The sequence below is a fragment of the Choloepus didactylus genome, chromosome 10 (assembly GCF_015220235.1).
Source record: "Choloepus didactylus isolate mChoDid1 chromosome 10, mChoDid1.pri, whole genome shotgun sequence".
Taxonomy (NCBI): domain Eukaryota; kingdom Metazoa; phylum Chordata; class Mammalia; order Pilosa; family Megalonychidae; genus Choloepus; species Choloepus didactylus.
The window spans coordinates 69,757,128-69,776,659 of record NC_051316.1 but is presented as its reverse complement, the minus strand read 5'-3'; the positions used below and the strand labels follow the sequence as shown (position 1 = coordinate 69,776,659).

At 38.7% G+C, this 19,532-nt stretch overlaps 1 protein-coding gene across 1 annotated transcript in view; it reads right to left on the bottom strand.

Annotated features, from left to right (window-relative positions):
- Positions 1-19,532, bottom strand: part of FOCAD (focadhesin) — a 341,517-nt gene that overhangs the window by 84,253 nt on the left and 237,732 nt on the right. The gene's annotated exons all lie outside the window — the stretch shown is intronic.

The following is a 19,532-nucleotide window of genomic DNA, read 5'->3' as shown; positions in this document are numbered from 1 at the left end:
CTGGTCTACAAACCCTAAAAGAACCCTATCAAGGACAGCAAATGCCACGAGGCCAAAAACAACAGAAAATTATAAAGCATATGAAAAAACCAGACGATATGGATAACCCAAGCCCAAGCACCCAAATCAAAAGACCAGAAGAGACACACCTAGAGCAGCTACTCAAAGAACTAAAGATGAACAATGAGACCCTAGTACGGGATATGAAGGAAATCAAGAAGACCCTAGAAGAGCATAAAGAAGACATTGCAAGACTAAATAAAAAAATGGATGATCTTATGGAAATTAAAGAAACTGTTGACCAAATTAAAAAGATTCTGGACACTCATAGTACAAGACTAGAGGAAGTTGAACAACGAATCAGTGACCTGGAAGATGACAGAATGGAAAATGAAAGCATAAAAGAAAGAATGGGGAAAAAAAATTGAAAAACTCGAAATGGACCTCAGGGATATGATAGATAATATGAAGCGTCCGAATATAAGACTCATTGGTGTCCCAGAAGGGGAAGAAAAGGGTAAAGGTCTAGGAAGAGTATTCAAAGAAATTGTTGGGGAAAACTTCCCAAATCTTCTAAACAACATAAATACACAAATCATAAATGCTCAGCGAACTCCAAATAGAATAAATCCAAAAAAACCCACTCCGAGACATATACTGATCACACTGTCAAACATAGAAGAGAAGGAGCAAGTTCTGAAAGCAGCAAGAGAAAAGCAATTCACCACATACAAAGGAAACAGCATAAGACTAAGTAGTGACTACTCAGCAGCCACCATGGAGGCGAGAAGGCAATGGCACGATATATTTAAAATTATGAGAGAGAGGAATTTCCAGCCAAGAATACTTTATCCAGCAAAGCTCTCCTTCAAATTTGAGGGAGAGCTTAAATTTTTCACAGACAAAGAAATGCTGAGAGAATTTGCTAACAAGAGACCTGCCCTACTGGAGATACTAAAGGGAGCCCTACAGACAGAGAAACAAAGACAGGACAGAGAGACTTGGAGAAAGGTTCAGTACTAAAGAGATTCGGTATGGGTACAATAAAGGATATTAATAGAGAGAGGGAAAAATATGGCAAACATAATCCAAAGGATAAGATGGCCGATTCAAGAAATGCCTTCACGGTTTTAACGTTGAATGTAAATGGATTAAACTCCCCAATTAAAAGATATAGATTCGCAGAATGGATCAAAAAAAATGAACCATCAATATGTTGCATACAAGAGACTCATCTTAGACACAGGGACACAAAGAAATTGAAAGTGAAAGGATGGAAAAAAATATTTCATGCAAGCTACAGCCAAAAGAAAGCAGGTGTAGCAATATTAATCTCAGATAAAATAGACTTCAAATGCAGGGATGTTTTGAGAGACAAAGAAGGCCACTACATACTAATAAAAGGGGCAATTCAGCAAGAAGAAATAACAATCGTAAATGTCTATGCACCCAATCAAGGTGCCACAAAATACATGAGAGAAACATTGGCAAAACTAAAGGAAGCAATTGATGTTTCCACAATAATTGTGGGAGACTTCAACACATCACTCTCTCCTATAGATAGATCAACCAGACAGAAGACCAATAAGGAAATTGAAAACCTAAACAATCTGATAAATGAATTAGATTTAACAGACATCTACAGGACATTACATCCCAAATCACCAGGATACACATACTTTTCTAGTGCTCACGGAACTTTCTCCAGAATAGATCATATGCTGGGACATAAAACAAGCCTCAATAAATTTAAAAAGATTGAAATTATTCAAAGCACATTCTCTGACCACAATGGAATACAATTAGAAGTCAATAACCATCAGAGACTTAGAAAATTCACAAATACCTGGAGGTTAAACAACACACTCCTAAACAATCAGTGGGTTAAAGAAGAAATAGCAAGAGAAATTGCCAAATATATAGAGACGAATGAAAATGAGAACACAACATACCAAAACCTATGGGATGCAGCAAAAGCAGTGCTAAGGGGGAAATTTATAGCACTAAACGCATATATTAAAAAGGAAGAAAGAGCCAAAATCAGAGAACTAATGGATCAACTGAAGAAGCTAGAAAATGAACAGCAAACCAATCCTAAACCAAGTAGAAGAAAAGAAATAACAAGGATTAAAGCAGAAATAAATGACATAGAGAACAAAAAAACAATAGAAAGGATAAATATCACCAAAAGTTGGTTCTTTGAGAAGATCAACAAGATTGACAAGCCCCTAGCTAGACTGACAAAATCAAAAAGAGAGAAGACCCATATAAACAAAATAATGAATGAAAAAGGTGACATAACTGCAGATCCTGAAGAAATTAAAAAAATTATAAGAGGATATTATGAACAACTGTATGGCAACAAACTGGATAATGTAGAAGAAATGGACAATTTCCTGGAAACATATGAACAACCTAGACTGACCAGAGAAGAAATAGAAGACCTCAACCAACCCATCACAAGCAAAGAGATCCAATCAGTCATCAAAAATCTTCCCACAAATAAATGCCCAGGGCCAGATGGCTTCACAGGGGAATTCTACCAAACTTTCCAGAAAGAACTGACACCAATCTTACTCAAACTCTTTCAAAACATTGAAAAAAATGGAACACTACCTAACTCATTTTATGAAGCTAACATCAATCTAATACCAAAACCAGGCAAAGATGCTACAAAAAAGGAAAACTACCGGCCAATCTCCCTAATGAATATAGATGCAAAAATCCTCAACAAAATACTTGCAAATCGAATCCAAAGACACATTAAAAAAATCATACACCATGACCAAGTGGGGTTCATTCCAGGCATGCAAGGATGGTTCAACATCAGAAAAACAATCAATGTATTACAACACATTAAAAACTCGAAAGGGAAAAATCAATTGATCATCTCAATAGATGCTGAAAAAGCATTTGACAAAATCCAACATCCCTTTTTGATAAAAACACTTCAAAAGGTAGGAATTGAAGGAAACTTCCTCAACATGATAAAGAGCATATATGAAAAACCCACAGCCAGCATAGTACTCAATGGTGAGAGACTGAAAGCCTTCCCTCTAAGATCAGGAACAAGACAAGGATGCCCGCTGTCACCACTGTTATTCAACATTGTGCTGGAAGTGCTAGCCAGGGCAATCCGGCAAGACAAAGAAATAAAAGGCATCCAAATTGGAAAAGAAGAAGTAAAACTGTCATTGTTTGCAGATGATATGATCTTATATCTAGAAAACCCTGAGAAATCAACGATACACCTACTAGAGCTAATAAACAAATTTAGCAGAGTAGCGGGATACAAGATTAATGCACATAAGTCAGTAATGTTTCTATATGCTAGAAATGAACAAACTGAAGAGACACTCAAGAAAAAGATACCATTTTCAATAGCAACTAAAAAAATCAAGTACCTAGGAATAAACTTAACCAAAGATGTAAAAGACCTATACAAAGAAAACTACATAACTCTACTAAAAGAAATAGAAGGGGACCTTAAAAGATGGAAAAATATTCCATGTTCATGGATAGGAAGGCTAAATGTCATTAAGATGTCAATTCTACCCAAACTCATCTACAGATTCAATGCAATCCCAATCAAAATTCCAACAACCTACTTTGCAGACTTGGAAAAGCTAGTTATCAAATTTATTTGGAAAGGGAAGATGCCTCGAATTGCTAAAGACACTCTAAAAAAGAAAAACGAAGTGGGAGGACTTACACTCCCTGACTTTGAAGCTTATTATAAAGCCACAGTTGCCAAGACAGCATGGTACTGGCACAAAGATAGACATATAGATCAATGGAATCGAATTGAGAATTCAGAGATAGACCCTCAGATCTATGGCCGACTGATCTTTGATAAGGCCCCCAAAGTCACCGAACTGAGCCATAATGGTCTTTTCAACAAATGGGGCTGGGAGAGTTGGATATCCATATCCAAAAGAATGAAAGAGGACCCCTACCTCACCCCCTACACAAAAATTAACTCAAAATGGACCAAAGATCTCAATATAAAAGAAAGTACCATAAAACTCCTAGAAGATAATGTAGGAAAACATCTTCAAGACCTTGTATTAGGAGGCCACTTCCTAGACTTTACACCCAAAGCACAAGCAACAAAAGAGAAAATAGATAAATGGGAACTCCTCAAGCTTAGAAGTTTCTGCACCTCCAAGGAATTTCTCAAAAAGGTAAAGAGGCAGCCAACTCAATGGGAAAAAATTTTTGGAAACCATGTATCTGACAAAAGACTGATATCTTGCATATACAAAGAAATCCTACAACTCAATGACAATAGTACAGACAGCCCAATTATAAAATGGGCAAAAGATATGAAAAGACAGTTCTCTGAAGAGGAAATACAAATGACCAAGAAACACATGAAAAAATGTTCAGCTTCACTAGCTATTAGAGAGATGCAAATTAAGACCACAATGAGATACCATCTAACACCGGTTAGAATGGCTGCCATTAAACAAACAGGAAACTACAAATGCTGGAGGGGATGTGGAGAAATTGGAACTCTTATTCATTGTTGGTGGGACTGTATAATGGTTCAGCCACTCTGGAAGTCAGTCTGGCAGTTCCTTAGAAAACTAGATATAGAGCTACCATTCGATCCAGCGATTGCACTCCTCGGTATATACCCGGAAGATCGGAAAGCAGTGACACGAACAGATATCTGCACGCCAATGTTCATAGCAGCATTATTCACAATTGCCAAGAGATGGAAACAACCCAAATGTCCTTCAACAGATGAGTGGATAAATAAAATGTGGTATATACACACGATGGAATACTACGCGGCAGTAAGAAGGAACGATCTGGTGAAACATATGACAACATGGATGAACCTTGAAGACATAATGCTGAGCGAAATAAGCCAGGCACAAAAAGAGAAATATTATATGCTACCACTAATGTGAACTTTGAAAAATGTAAAACAAATGGTTTATAATGTAGAATGTAGGGGAACTAGCAGTAGAGAGCAATTAAGGAAGGGGGAACAATAATCCAGGAAGAACAGATAAGATATTTAACGTTCTGGGGATGCCCAGAAATGACTATGGTCTGTTAATTTCTGATGGTAGTAGTAGGAACAAGTTCACTGAAATGTTGCTATATTATGTAACTTTCTTGGGGTAAAGTAGGAACATGTTGGAAGTTAAGCAGTTATCTTAGGTTAGTTGTCTTTTTCTTACTCCCTTGCTAAGGTCTCTTTGAAATGCTCTTTTATTGTATGTTTGTTTTCTTTTTAACTTTTTTTTTCATACAGGTGATTTGAAAAAAGAAGGGAAAGTTAAAAAAAAAAAAAAAAAAAAAAAAAAGAAAAAAGACAAACAAGGGAAAAAAAAAAAAAAAGATGTAGTGCCCCCTTGAGGAGCCTGTGGAGAATGCAGGGGTATTCGCCTACCCCACCTCCATGGTTGCTAACATGACCACAGACATAGGGGACTGGTGGTTTGATGGGTTGAGCCCTCTACCATAAGTTTTACCCTTGGGAAGACGGTTGCTGCAAAGGAGAGGCTAGGCCTCCCTGTATTTGTGCCTAAGAGTCTCCTCCTGAATGCCTCTTTGTTGCTCAGATGTGGCCCTCTCTCTCTGGCTAAGCCAACTTGAAAGGTGAAATCACTGCCCTCCCCCCTACGTGGGATCAGACACCCAGGGAAGTGAATCTCCCTGGCAACGTGGAATATGACTCCCAGGGAGGAATGTAGACCTGGCACCGTGGGACGGAGAACATCTTCTTGACCAAAAGGGGGATGTGAAAGGAAATGAAATAAGCTTCAGTGGCAGAGAGATTCCAAAAGGAGCCGAGAGGTCACTCTGGTGGGCACTCTTATGCACACTTTAGACAACCCTTTTTAGGTTCTAAAGAATTGGGGTAGCTGGTGGTGGATACCTGAAACTATCAAACTACAACCCAGAACCCATGAATCTCGAAGACAGTTGTATAAAAATGTAGCTTATGAGGGGTGACAATGGGATTGGGAAAGCCATAAGGACCAAACACCACTTTGTCTAGTTTATGGATGGATGTGTAGAAAAGTAGGGGAAGGAAACAAACAGACAAAGGTACCCAGTGTTCTTTTTTACTTCAATTGCTCTTTTTCACTCTAATTATTATTCTTGTTATTTTTGTGTGTGTGCTAATGAAGGTGTCAGGGATTGATTTAGGTGATGAATGTACAACTATGTAATGGTACTGTAAACAATCGAAAGTACAATTTGTTTTGTATGACTGCGTGGTATGTGAATATATCTCAATAAAATGATGATTAAAAAAAAAAAAAAAAAAAAAAAAAAAAAATGGTCCTAGGTTATGTCATCAACATGGAGACAGCTACTGAAAACCTCTCCTCAGAGATCCAGCAAAAAAAAAAAAAAAAGACAATTCTCACTTGTTCAAAAATCTGGAGGAAGGTAAAGACTGAGGAAGGATCCTACAAATGTTGAATCAAAGAAAGAGAAAAATATCAGGTAGGAAACTTCCATCCCAGACTGGCCAGTCCTCTCCCCTCCCCCTTATTTTGTCCCACACAGCTCAGAAAGTGTCCAGAGGCAGCAGCTGGGATCCCTCCCACCTCCCACTGGGGACACAAACTATAAAATCTCTCCTAGCAGTGAGACAGATCCCCACCTATATCTAGACACAGAGACCCTTGCCCACAGAAACCCACACCAGGTCCTGAGCCACTGGGGAGGGCAGAACACAAAAGGGCAGCAATGAGAGGGCTTCCAAACAGGGGATTAAGGAGAGAACTGCAAAATCTTCCCTAAAAGCAGCAAATAGCCAGGCAAAAACCTAAGGGGCTGGGAAGGACATTTCAAGGCACAGTTCTGTGAGGGACAAAAAATCTGAGAAAATATGTACTGAGACTGTAACTCCAGCCATGAGTCCTGCTGCCCACCCCTCATCCTTGAGGGAAGCAGCAGTGGATGGCCCTTACCTGGAGGATGGCTGCAGGCTGGAGTGGCTGTGAGACTCCTCTGCCACAAGTATAGAGGGGGACACAGCCCCACAGTGAACCAGATTTTGGCCAGCAAAGAGATGTCACAGCAGTTTCAGGCCCATCCGGTCAGACACTGTGAGACTTCAGGAGGTAAACAGCTTCTGAGGATGAGTAAGTCACCAAACAGTGCCATCTGCTGGGCAATCCAGAAAGTGAAGGGGAAACAGCAAGGTTTTTCAGAGCCTCTCCAGACCCTATCGCAGGCCCACTGGAGCTGGTCTATACCCCCTGCATGGGTACCCAGCCCTGTTCTGGATGAGAAGTACCAATGAGTCAACTGTCAAAGCAGTGCCCTAATACAAATACAGGCAACAACTAAATCCTACACAAGAGAAAGAAACTGATCTCTAGAATAGACCCGTCAAGATAATCAGATGACCAGATATCAGTAAAAAATCACAAGGCACGCTAAAACTTAGGAAGAAATGGCCCAGTCATAGGAACAAATCAAAAAGTTGGGGGAGACACAGAATCTGAAACAACCAATCAAAGATGTTCAAACAAATCTCCTGAATCAGTTCAAAGAAATGAAGGAAAATGCGGTTAAAGAGAAAAAGGATATTAAGAAGACACTAGAAGAGCATAAAGAAGTTGAAACAATACGTAGGAAAATAATAGAATTATGGAAGTAAAGACACTGTAGATTAAACTAAAAACATACAAGAGACACACAGCAGATTTGAAGAGAAAAAAGAATCAGTGAGCTAGAAGACGTAACAACCAAATTCGAACAGACATACAAGCAAATAAAGAAAAAAATGGAAAAACTGGAGCAGGGTTTCAGGGAAATGTTTGACAAAACAAAGTGCACAAACATACACATTGTGGGTGTCCTAGAAGGAGAAGAGAAGGGAAAAGGGCCAGGAAGAATATTCAAAAGAAATAATGACTGAAAATTTCCCAACCTTCTAAAAGACTTAAATACACAAATCAAGAACCCCAACATATTCCAAACAGAATAAATCCAAATAGACCCACTCCAAGACACAAACTAACCAGATTGTCAAATGCCAAAGAGAAGGAGAAAATTGTGAAAGCAGCAAGAAAAAAGTGATTCATCATATACAAAGGAAGCCAAATAAGACTAATTGCTAATTTTGAATCAGACACCATGGAGGCCAGAAGGCTGTGGTATGATATATTTAAGATACTGAAAAAGAAAAATTGCCAACCCAAAATTCCCTATCCAGCAAAGCTGTCCTTCAAAAATGAAGGAGAGTTTATAATATTCACAGATAAACAGAAGTTGAGAGAGTTTCTTAAGAGACTGGCCTTGTGAAAACTACTACAGGGAGTTCTGCTTGCTGAAAAAAAGAGCTAAGAGAGAGAGGGCTGGAGGAGGGTACAGAACTGAAGAATATTAGTAAGGATTACTAAAAGAACAGAAAGAGAAAAAAATAGATCAGACAAATAAAAACCAAAGGATAAGATGATTGAACTAAGAAATGCCTTTATGGTAATAACTTCGAGTATTAATGAATTAAACTCCCCCAAAAAAAGACACAGATCTGCAGAATGGATTTAGAAATAGCATCCATCTATAAGCTGTTTACACAAGACTCAATTTAGATCCAAAGACTTAGATAGAGTGAAAGTGAAAGGATGGTAAAAAATATTCCACACAAGCAGTAACCAAAACAACGCCGGGTTAGCTATACTAATATCAGACAAAATAGACTTAAAATGCAAAAATGTTATAAGAGATAAGGAAGAACATTATATATTAATAAAAGGGGCAATTCACCAAGAAGAAATAACAATCATAAATATTTATGTGCCTAATCAAGGTGCCCCAAAGTACATGAGGCGAAAACTGGCAAAACTGAAGGGAACAATAGATGACTAAACCATAACAGTGGAAGACATGAACACAACACTCTCTCCAATAGATGGAATATCTAAACAGAGGATCAATAAAGAAACAGAGAACCTAAATAATATGATAAATGAACTAGACCTAAGAGACATTTATAGAACATTGCATCCCAAAACAGGAGGATATACAGTCTTTTCAAGTGCTAATGGAACACTCTCCAGGATAAATCATGCTGGGGCACAAAACAGGTCTTAATAAATTAAAAAACACTGAAATTAAACAAAACTCTTTCTCTGATCATAATGGAAAAAAGCTGGAAATCAACAACAAATGGAGAAATGGAAAATACACAAATATATGGAAGTTAAACAACACATTGTTAAACAATCAGTAGGTCAAAGAACAAATTGCAAGAGAAATCAGTAAACATCGTGAGACAATGAAAATGAGAACACAATGAATCAAAACTTATGGGATGCAGCGAAGGCAATGCTGAGAAGGAAATTATTAGCCCTAACCACTTACATTAAAAAGGAAGAGAGTGGGAGGCGGGGCAAGATGGCAGACTGGTGAGCTGTATGTTTTAGTTACTCCTCCAGGAAAGTAGGTAGAAAGCCAGGAACTGCGTGGACTGGACACCACAGAGCAATCTGACTTTGGGCATACTTCATACAACACTCATGAAAACATGGAACTGCTGAGATCAGCGAAATCTGTAAGTTTTTGCGGCCAGTGGACCCGCGCCCCGCCCTGCCAGGCTCAGTGCCGTGGGAGGAGGGGCTGTCAGCTCCGGGAAGCAGAAGGGAGAACTGCAGTGGCAGCCCTTATCGGAAACTCATTCTAATGATCCAAACTCCAACCATAGATAGACTGAGACCAGACACCAGAGAAACTGAGAGCAGCCAGCCCAGCAGAGAGGAGACAGGCATAGAAAAAAAACAACACGAAAAACTCCAAAATAAAAGCGGAGGATTTTTGGAGTTCTGGTGAACATAGAAAGGGGAAAGGCAGAGCTCAGGCCCTGAGGCTCATATGCAAATCCCGAAGAAAAGCTGATCTCTCTGCCCTGTGGACCTTTCCTTAATGGCCCTAATTGCTTTGTCTCTTAGCATTTCAATAACCCGTTAGATCTGTGAGGAGGGCCCTTTTTTTTTTTTTTTTTTTTTTAATCCTTTTTTCTTTTTCTAAAACAATTACTCTAAGAAGCCCAATACAGAAAGCTTCAAAGACTTGCAATTTGGGCAGGTCAAATCAAGAGCAGAACTAAGAGAGGTCGGAGACAAAACGCAATAATCCAGTGGCTGAGAAAATTCACTAAACACCACAACTTCCCAAGAAAAGGGGGGTGTCCGCTCACAGCTATCATCCTGGTGGACAGGAAACACTCCTGCCCATCGCCAGCCCCATAGCCCAGAGCTGCCCCAGACAACCCAGTGTGACGGAAGTGCTTCAAATAACAGGCACACACCACAAAACTGGGCGTGGACATTAGCCTTCCCTGCAACCTCAGCTGATTGTCCCAGAGTTGGGAAGGTGGAGCAGTGTGAATTAACAAAGCCCCATTCAGCCATCATTTCAGCAGACTGGGAGCCTCCCTACACAGCCCAGCAGCCCAGAACTGCCCTGGGGGGACAGCACTCACCTGTGACATAGCACAGTCATCCCTCAACAGAGGACCCGGGGTGCACGGCCTGGAAGAGGGGCCCACTTGCAAGTCTCAGGAGCCATACGCCAATAACAAGGACTTGTGGGTCAGTGGCAGAAACAAACTGTGGCAGGACTGAACTGAAGGATTAGACTATTGCAGCAGCTTTAAAACTCTAGGATCACCAGGGAGATTTGATTGTTAGAGCCACCACCCCTCCCTGACTGCCCAGAAACACGCCCGATATACAGGGCAGGCAACACCAACTACACACGCAAGCTTGGTACACCAATTGGACCCCACAAGACTCACATCCCCACTCACCAAAAAGGCTAAACAGGGGAGAACTGGCTTGTGGAGAACAGGTGGCTCGTGGACGCCACCTGCTGGTTAGTTAGAGAAAGTGTACTCCACGAAGCTGTAGATCTGATAAAGTAGAGATAAGGACTTCAATTGGTTTACAAATCCTAAAAGAACCCTATCAAGTTCAGCAAATGCCACGAGGCCAAAAACAACAGAAAATTATAAAGCATATGAAAAAACCAGACGATATGGATAACCCAAGCCGAGGCACCCAAATCAAAAGATCAGAAGAGACACAGCACCTAGAGCAGCTACTCAAAGAACTAAAGATGAACAATGAGACCATAGTACGGGATAGAAAGGAAATCAAGAAGACCCTAGAAGAGAATAAAGAAGACACTGCAAGACTAAATAAAAAAATGGATGATCTTATGGAAATTAAAGAAACTGTTGACCAAATTAAAAAGATTCTGGACACTCATAGTACAAGATTAGAGGAAGGTGAACAACGAATCAGTGACCTGGAAGATGACAGAATGGGAAATGAAAGCATAAAAAAAAGAATGGGGAAAAAAATTGAAAAAATCGAAATGGACCTCAGGGATATGATAGATAATATGAAACGTCCGAATATAAGACTCATTGGTGTCCCAGAAGGGGAAGAAAAGGGTAAAGGTCTAGGAAGAGTATTCAAAGAAATTGTTGGGGAAAACTTCCCAAATCTTCTAAACAACGTAAATACACAAATCATAAATGCTCAGCGAACTCCAAATAGAATAAATCCAAATAAACCCACTCCGAGACATATACTGATCACACTGTCAAACACAGAAGAGAAGGAGCAAGCTCTGAAAGCAGCAAGAGAAAAGCAATTCACCACATACAAAGGAAACAGCATAAGACTAAGTAGTGACTACTCAGCAGCCACCATGGAGGCAAGAAGGCAGTGGCACGATATATTTAAAATTCTGAGTGAGAAAAATTTCCAGCCAAGAATACTTTATCCAGCAAAGCTCTCCTTCAAATTTGAGGGAGAGCTTAAATTTTTCACAGACAAACAAATGCTGACAGAATTTGCTAACAAGAGACCTGCCCTACTGGAGATACTAAAGGGAGCCATACAGACAGAGAAACAAAGAAAGGACAGAGAGACTTGGAGAAAGGTTCAGTACTAAAGAGATTCGCTATGGGTACAATAAAGGATATTAACAAGGAGAGGGGAAAAATGTATATAACAAACATAAACCAGAGGATAAGATGGCTGATTCAAGAAATGCCTTCACGGTTATAACGTTGAACGTAAACGGAATAAACTCCCCAATTAAAAGATATAGATTCGCAGAATGGATCAAAAAAAATGAACCATCAATATGTTGCATACAAGAGACTCATCTTAGACACAGGGACACAAAGAAACTGAAAGTGAAAGGATGGAAAAAAATATTTCATGCAAGCTACAGCCAAAAGAAAGCAGGTGTAGCAATATTAATCTCAGATAAAATAGACTTTAAATGCAGGGATGTTTTGAGAGACAAAGAAGGCCACTACATACTAATAAAAGGGGCAATTCAGCAAGAAGAAATAACAATCGTAAAAGTCTATGCACCCAATCAAGGTGCCACAAAATACATGAGAGAAACACTGGCAAAACTAAAGGAAGCAATTGATGTTTCCACAATAATTGTGGGAGACTTCAACACATCACTCTCTCCTACAGATAGATCAACCAGACAGAAGACCAATAAGGAAATTGAAAACCTAAACAATCTGATAAATGAATTAGATTTAACAGACATATACAGGACATTACATCCCAAATCACCAGGATACACATACGTTTCTAGTGCTCATGGAACTTTCTCCAGAATAGATCATATGCTGGGACATAAAACAAGCCTCAATAAATTTAAAAAGATTGAAATTATTCAAAGCACATTCTCTGACCACAATGGAATACAATTAGAAGTCAATAACCATTAGAGACTTAGAAAATTCACAAATACCTGGAGGTTAAACAACACACTCCTAAACAATCAGTGGGTTAAAGAAGAAATAGCAAGAGAAATTGCTAAATATATAGAGACGAATAAAAATGAGAACACAACACACCAAAACCTATGGGATGCAGCAAAAGCAGTGCTAAGGGGGAAATTTATAGCACTAAACGCATATATTAAAAAGGAAGAAAGAGCCAAAATCAAAGAACTAATGGATCAACTGAAGAAGCTAGAAAATGAACAGCAAACCAATCCTAAACCAAGTACAAGAAAAGAAATAACAAGGATTAAAGCAGAAATAAATGACATAGAGAACAAAAAAACAATAGAGAGGATAAATATCACCAAAAGTTGGTTCTTTGAGAAGATCAACAAGATTGACAAGCCCCTAGCTAGACTGACAAAATCAAAAAGAGAGAAGACCCATATAAACAAAATAATGAATGAAAAAGGTGACATAACTGCAGATCCTGAAGAAATTTAAAAAATTATAAGAGGATATTATGAACAACTGTATGGCAACAAACTGGATAATGTAGAGGAAATGGACAATTTCCTGGAAACATATGAACAACCTAGACTGACCAGAGAAGAAACAGAAGACCTCAACCAACCCATCACAAGCAAAGAGATCCAATCAGTCATCAAAAATCTTCCCACAAATAAATGCCCAGGGCCAGATGGCTTCACAGGGGAATTCTACCAAACTTTCCAGAAAGAACTGACACCAATCTTACTCAAACTCTTTCAAAACATTGAAGAAAATGGAACACTACCTAACTCATTCTATGAAGCTAACATCAATCTAATACCAAAACCAGGCAAAGATGCTACAAAAAAGGAAAACTACCGGCCAATCTCCCTAATGAATATAGATGCAAAAATCCTCAACAAAATACTTGCAAATCGAATCCAAAGACGCATTAAAAAAATCATACACCATGACCAAGTGGGGTTTATTCCAGGCATGCAAGGATGGTTCAACATAAGAAAATCAATCAATGTATTACAACACATTAACAAGTCAAAAGGGAAAAATCAATTGATCATCTCAATAGATGCTGAAAAAGCATTTGACAAAATCCAACATCCCTTTTTGATAAAAACACTTCAAAAGGTAGGAATTGAAGGAAACTTCCTCAACATGATAAAGAGCATATATGAAAAACCCACAGCCAGCATAGTACTCAATGGTGAGAGACTGAAAGCCTTCCCTCTAAGATCAGGAACAAGACAAGGATGTCCGCTGTCACCACTGTTATTCAACATTGTGCTGGAAGTGCTAGCCAGGGCAATCCGGCAAGACAAAGAAATAAAAGGCATCCAAATTGGAAAAGAAGAAGTAAAACTGTCATTGTTTGCAGATGATATGATCTTATATCTAGAAAACCCTGAGAAATCGACGATACAGCTACTAGAGCTAATAAACAAATTTAGCAAAGTAGCGGGATACAAGATTAATGCACATAAGTCAGTAATGTTTCTATATGCTAGAAATGAACAAACTGAAGAGATACTCAAGAAAAAGATACCGTTTTCAATAGCAACTAAAAAAATCAAGTACCTAGGAATCAACTTAACCAAAGATGTAAAAGACCTATACAAAGAAAACTACATAACTCTACTAAAAGAAATAGAAGGGGACCTTAAAAGATGGAAAAATATTCCATGTTCATGGATAGGAAGACTAAATGTCATTAAGATGTCAATTCTACCCAAACTCATCTACAGATTGAATGCAATCGCAATCAAATTCCAACAACCTACTTTGCAGAGTTGGAAAAGCTAGTTATCAAATTTATTTGGAAAGGGAAGATGCCTCGAATTGCTAAAGACACTCTAAAAAAGAAAAACGAAGTGGGAGGACTTACACTCCCTGACTTTGAAGCTTATTATAAAGCCACAGTTGCCAAAACAGCATGGTACTGGCACAAAGATAGACATATAGATCAATGGAATCGAATTGAGAATTCAGAGATAGACCCTCAGATCTATGGCCGACTGATCTTTGATAAGGCCCCGAAAGTCACTGAACTGAGTCATAATGGTCTTTTCAACAAATGGGGCTGGGAGAGTTGGATATCCATATCCAAAAGAATGAAAGAGGACCCCTACCTCACCCCCTACACAAAAATTAACTCAAAATGGACCAAAGATCTCAATATAAAAGAAAGTACCATAAAACTCCTAGAAGATAATGTAGGAAAACATCTTCAAGACCTTGTATTAGGCGGCCACTTCCTAGACTTTACACCCAAAGCACAAGCAACAAAAGAGAAAATAGATAAATGGGAACTCCTCAAGCTTAGAAGTTTCTGCACCTCAAAGGAATTTCTCAAAAAGGTAAAGAGGCAGCCAACTCAATGGGAAAAATTTTTGGAAACCATGTATCTGACAAAAGACTGATATCTTGCATACATAAAGAAATCCTACAACTCAATGACAATAGTACAGACGGCCCAATTATAAAATGGGCAAAAGATATGAAAAGACAGTTCTCTGAAGAGGAAATACAAATGGCCAAGAAACACATGAAAAAATATTCAGCTTCACTAGCTATTAGAGAGATGCAAATTAAGACCACAAGGAGATACCATCTAACACCGGTTTGAATGGCTGCCATTAAACAAACAGGAAACTACAAATGCTGGAGGGGATGTGGAGAAATTGGAACACTTATTCATTGTTGGTGGGACTGTATAATGGTTCAGCCACTCTGGAGGTCAGTCTGGCAGTTCCTTAGAAAACTAGATATAGAGTTACCATTCGATCCAGCAATTGCACTTCTCGGTATATACCCGGAAGATCGGAAAGCAGTGACACGAACAGATATCTGCACGCCAATGTTCATAGCAGCATTATTCACAATTGCCAAGAGATGGAAACAACCCAAATGTCCTTCAACAGATGAGTGGATAAATAAAATGTAGTATATACACACGATGGAATACTACGCGGCAGTAAGAAGGAACGATCTCGTGAAACATATGACAACATGGATGAACCTTGAAGACATAATGCTGAGCGAAATAAGCCAGGCACAAAAAGAGAAATATTATATGCTACCACTAATGTGAACTTTGAAAAATGTAAAACAAATGGTTTATAATGTAGAATGTAGGGGAACTAGCAGTAGAGAGCAATTAAGGAAGGGGGAACAATAATCCAAGAAGAACAGATAAGCTATTTAATGTTCTGGGGATGCCCAGGAATGACTATGGTCTGTTAATTTCTGATGGATATAGTAGGAGCAAGTTCACAGAAATGTTGCTATGCTAGGTAACTTTCTTGGGGTAAAGTAGGAACATGTTGGAAGTTAAGCAGTTATCTTAGGTTAGTTGTCTTTTTCTTACTCCCTTGTTATGGTCTCTTTGAAATGTTCTTTTATTGTATGTTTGTTTTCTTTTTAACTTTTTTTTCATACAGTTGATTTAAAAAAGAAGGGAAAGTAAAAAAAAAAAAAAAGAAAAACAAGGAAAAAAAAAAGATGTAGTGCCCCCTTGAGGAGCCTGTGGAGAATACAGGGGTATTCGCCTACCCCACCTCCATGGTTGCTAACATGACCACAGACATAGGGGACTGGTGGTTTGATGGGTTGAGCCCTCTACCACAGGTTTTACCCCTGGGAAGACGGTTGCTGCAAAGGAGAGGCTAGGCCTCCCTATAATTGTGCCTGAGAGCCTCCTCCCGAGTGCCTCTTTGTTGCTCAGATGTGGCCCTCTCTCTCTGGCTAAGCCAACTTGAAAGGTGAAATCACTGCCCTCCCCCCTACGTGGGATCAGACACCCAGGGGAGTGAATCTCCCTGGCAATGTGGAATATGACTCCCGGGGAGGAATGTAGACCCGGCATCGTGGGATGGAGAACATCTTCTTGACCAAAAAGGGGACGTGAAAGGAAATGAAATAAGCTTCAGTGGCAGAGAGATTCCAAAAGGAGCCGAGAGGTCACTCTGGTGGGCACTCTTACGCACACTTTAGACAACCCTTTTTAGGTTCCAAAGAATTGGGGTAGCTGGTGGTGGATAACTGAAACTATCAAACTACAACGCAGAACCCATGAATCTCAAAGACAGTTGTATAAAAATGTAGCTTATGAGGGGTGACAATGGGATTGGGAAAGCCATAAGGACCACACTCCACTTTGTCTACTTTATGGATGGATGAGTAGAAAAATAGGGGAAGGAAACAAACAGACAAAGGTACCCAGTGTTCTTTTTTACTTCAATTGCTCTTTTTCACTCTAATTATTATTCTTGTTATTTTTGTGTGTGTGCTAATGAAGGTGTCAGGGATTGATTTAGGTGATGAATGTACAACTATGTAATGGTACTGTAAACAATCGAAAGTACGATTTGTTTTGTATGACTGCGTGGTATGTGAATATATCTCAATAAAATGAAGATTAAAAAAAAAAACAAAAACAAAACAAAAAAAAAAAAATGAGGGATAGATTAAGACATCCCCAGATAAACAAAAGCTGAGAGATTTCAACTCCACTAGACCAACCTGCTGTATGAGAGATGCTAAAGAGAGTTCTGCGGGTCAGAAGGAAAGGACGATAGGCAATAGTTTGAAGCCCCATAAAGAAATCAAGATCTGTGAGGATAATGACATGGGTAAATACAAATGCCAGAGCTATTGTAATTTTGGTTTGGAAAGCCACTTTTTACTTCCTATATGATCTAAAAGGGAAACGCATAAAATATAATAATAAATCAGTGGTTTTGGACTCATAATGCATAAACGTAATTTGTGACAAGAACTACATCAAGGTGGGAGGAGAGAGGAGTATAGGAACAAGGTTTGCAGCTACTATTGAAATTTAATTGGCATCAAAGCAAATGAGGTGGTTTTTCATTTAGAACGTTAATCTAAGCCCCATGGTAACTACAAAGAAAATATTGGAGAATATGCAAGCTCACAGAGACAGAAATTGAGAGTACAGGTTGCCAGTGGTGGGGATCAGGGGGACTGGGGAGTAAATGCATAATGGGTGTAGGGTTTCTGTTTGGAGAGAGAGGAAAGTTTTAGTATTGGTAGATGGTAAGGGTACCACAATATTGTGAATGTGATTAATCCCATTGAATGTTATGCTTTGTAGTGGTTGAGATGGGAAAGTTTATTTTGTATATATGTTTCTACATTTTTAAAAAAGAGAGCAATTAAAGAGGCAATGACAATTAAATGCAATACATGATCCTGGATAGGATCTAGCAAGGGATAAAAGGCTCAAGTTATTGGGACATATGAAAAAAATCGTAATACAGACTATAAACTTCATATCAATGTTAAATTCCTCAAACTTGATAACTGTACTTAAGGTGATTATATAAGTGCATATTCTTGTTCTTAGGAAGTATAGATAGATAACAATATTATGTGTAAAAGGAGCATCATGTACAAAACCTAAACTCAAGTTTCAGAAAATGAATGGATAAATAGATTGATATATAATGGAAGGTTGTATAGACAGTTTTGCAGTAAATGTGACAAAATGGTAAAATTGGTAGATCCGGGTATTGGGGGCACAGAGTAGGTGTATGTTGGAATTCTCCTACGGGGTTTGTATAATTTTTCTAACTGTCCTGAAAGTTTGAAAGAAGCTCAAATTAGAAAATTAAAAAAACATAATTGTTGCCTAGATGCTGGTAAGGATAAAAAATGAGTAAACTGAACAAAAGGTAACAATGATTTCAAGAGAAACCTTTAAAATGCAGATTCCAATGCTGTTAGGGGTACCATCTAATACAGTGTTAACTGTGGCTAGCAGACTCACTGCATTCAGATCATCTGGTGGCTTGTTAAACATGCAGATTTCTGGTCCCCTACTCAGTTGCAATAAATTAGAGTCTCTGAGGATATATCAATGTTTTAGAAATTGTAGGCCCAATGAGATATGTTGCAGCAAGGTGGTTTTTTAAAAAAAACTTTTATTTTGAAACAATTTCAAACTTACAAGACAGTTGCAAAAATAATCCAAAACTCACACAGAGAACACCAACATACCTCTCATCCACATACCCAGATCCACCAACTTTTAATATTTAAACACATTTTGTGGCAAGATTTTAATCTAAAATGGTAACACCCATCAATGCCCAGATGCTCTGTCATTCCTTCCACTCTGCTACCACACCATCACAACTCCTGGGATTCCATAAAAATCTTATTCAGGGCCATAAATTACTTAAGTACCATTGGATTTTTTTTCTGTCATCCTTAACAATGAATTTCAAGCTAGGAAAAAGGATTGAGCTAGTTGTTTTTGTACATTGCTAATGTTCACATAGGCCCAACAATTAAAAATTTCTAGCTTTAACAAATTTGCTAACTATAACTTAAAATAGTATTGGACTAAATGAAGTCAAATTGAATATGTCTCATTTAGTTAGTGAACACCTATTATGTTTTAAACACTCTTTAGGTTCCAGAGAAATAGTAAAGAAGGAAACCCAGCTCTCACCCTCTAGAGTAGGGACAACTGGAAGCCCCAGATACATAACCTAGGTTATAAGGACATTTAAAAAAGAAGCATGAGTACTAAGGAAATACATAAGAGGGGCATAAAATTTGGGGGGGGGGGGTGTTGCAGGTACAAATAAACTGATCTCAGGAACAAGTAGAAAGTAGGGCAAAGAGGGAACAGTGTTTGCAAAAGCCAAGATGACTGAGAAGGCATGCTGACTTTGGGAAAACTCAGAAATTTAGTAAGGTTGGAACATAAAATTCAGAGGAAGGGGTTAAGACATATGGCAGGAGATAT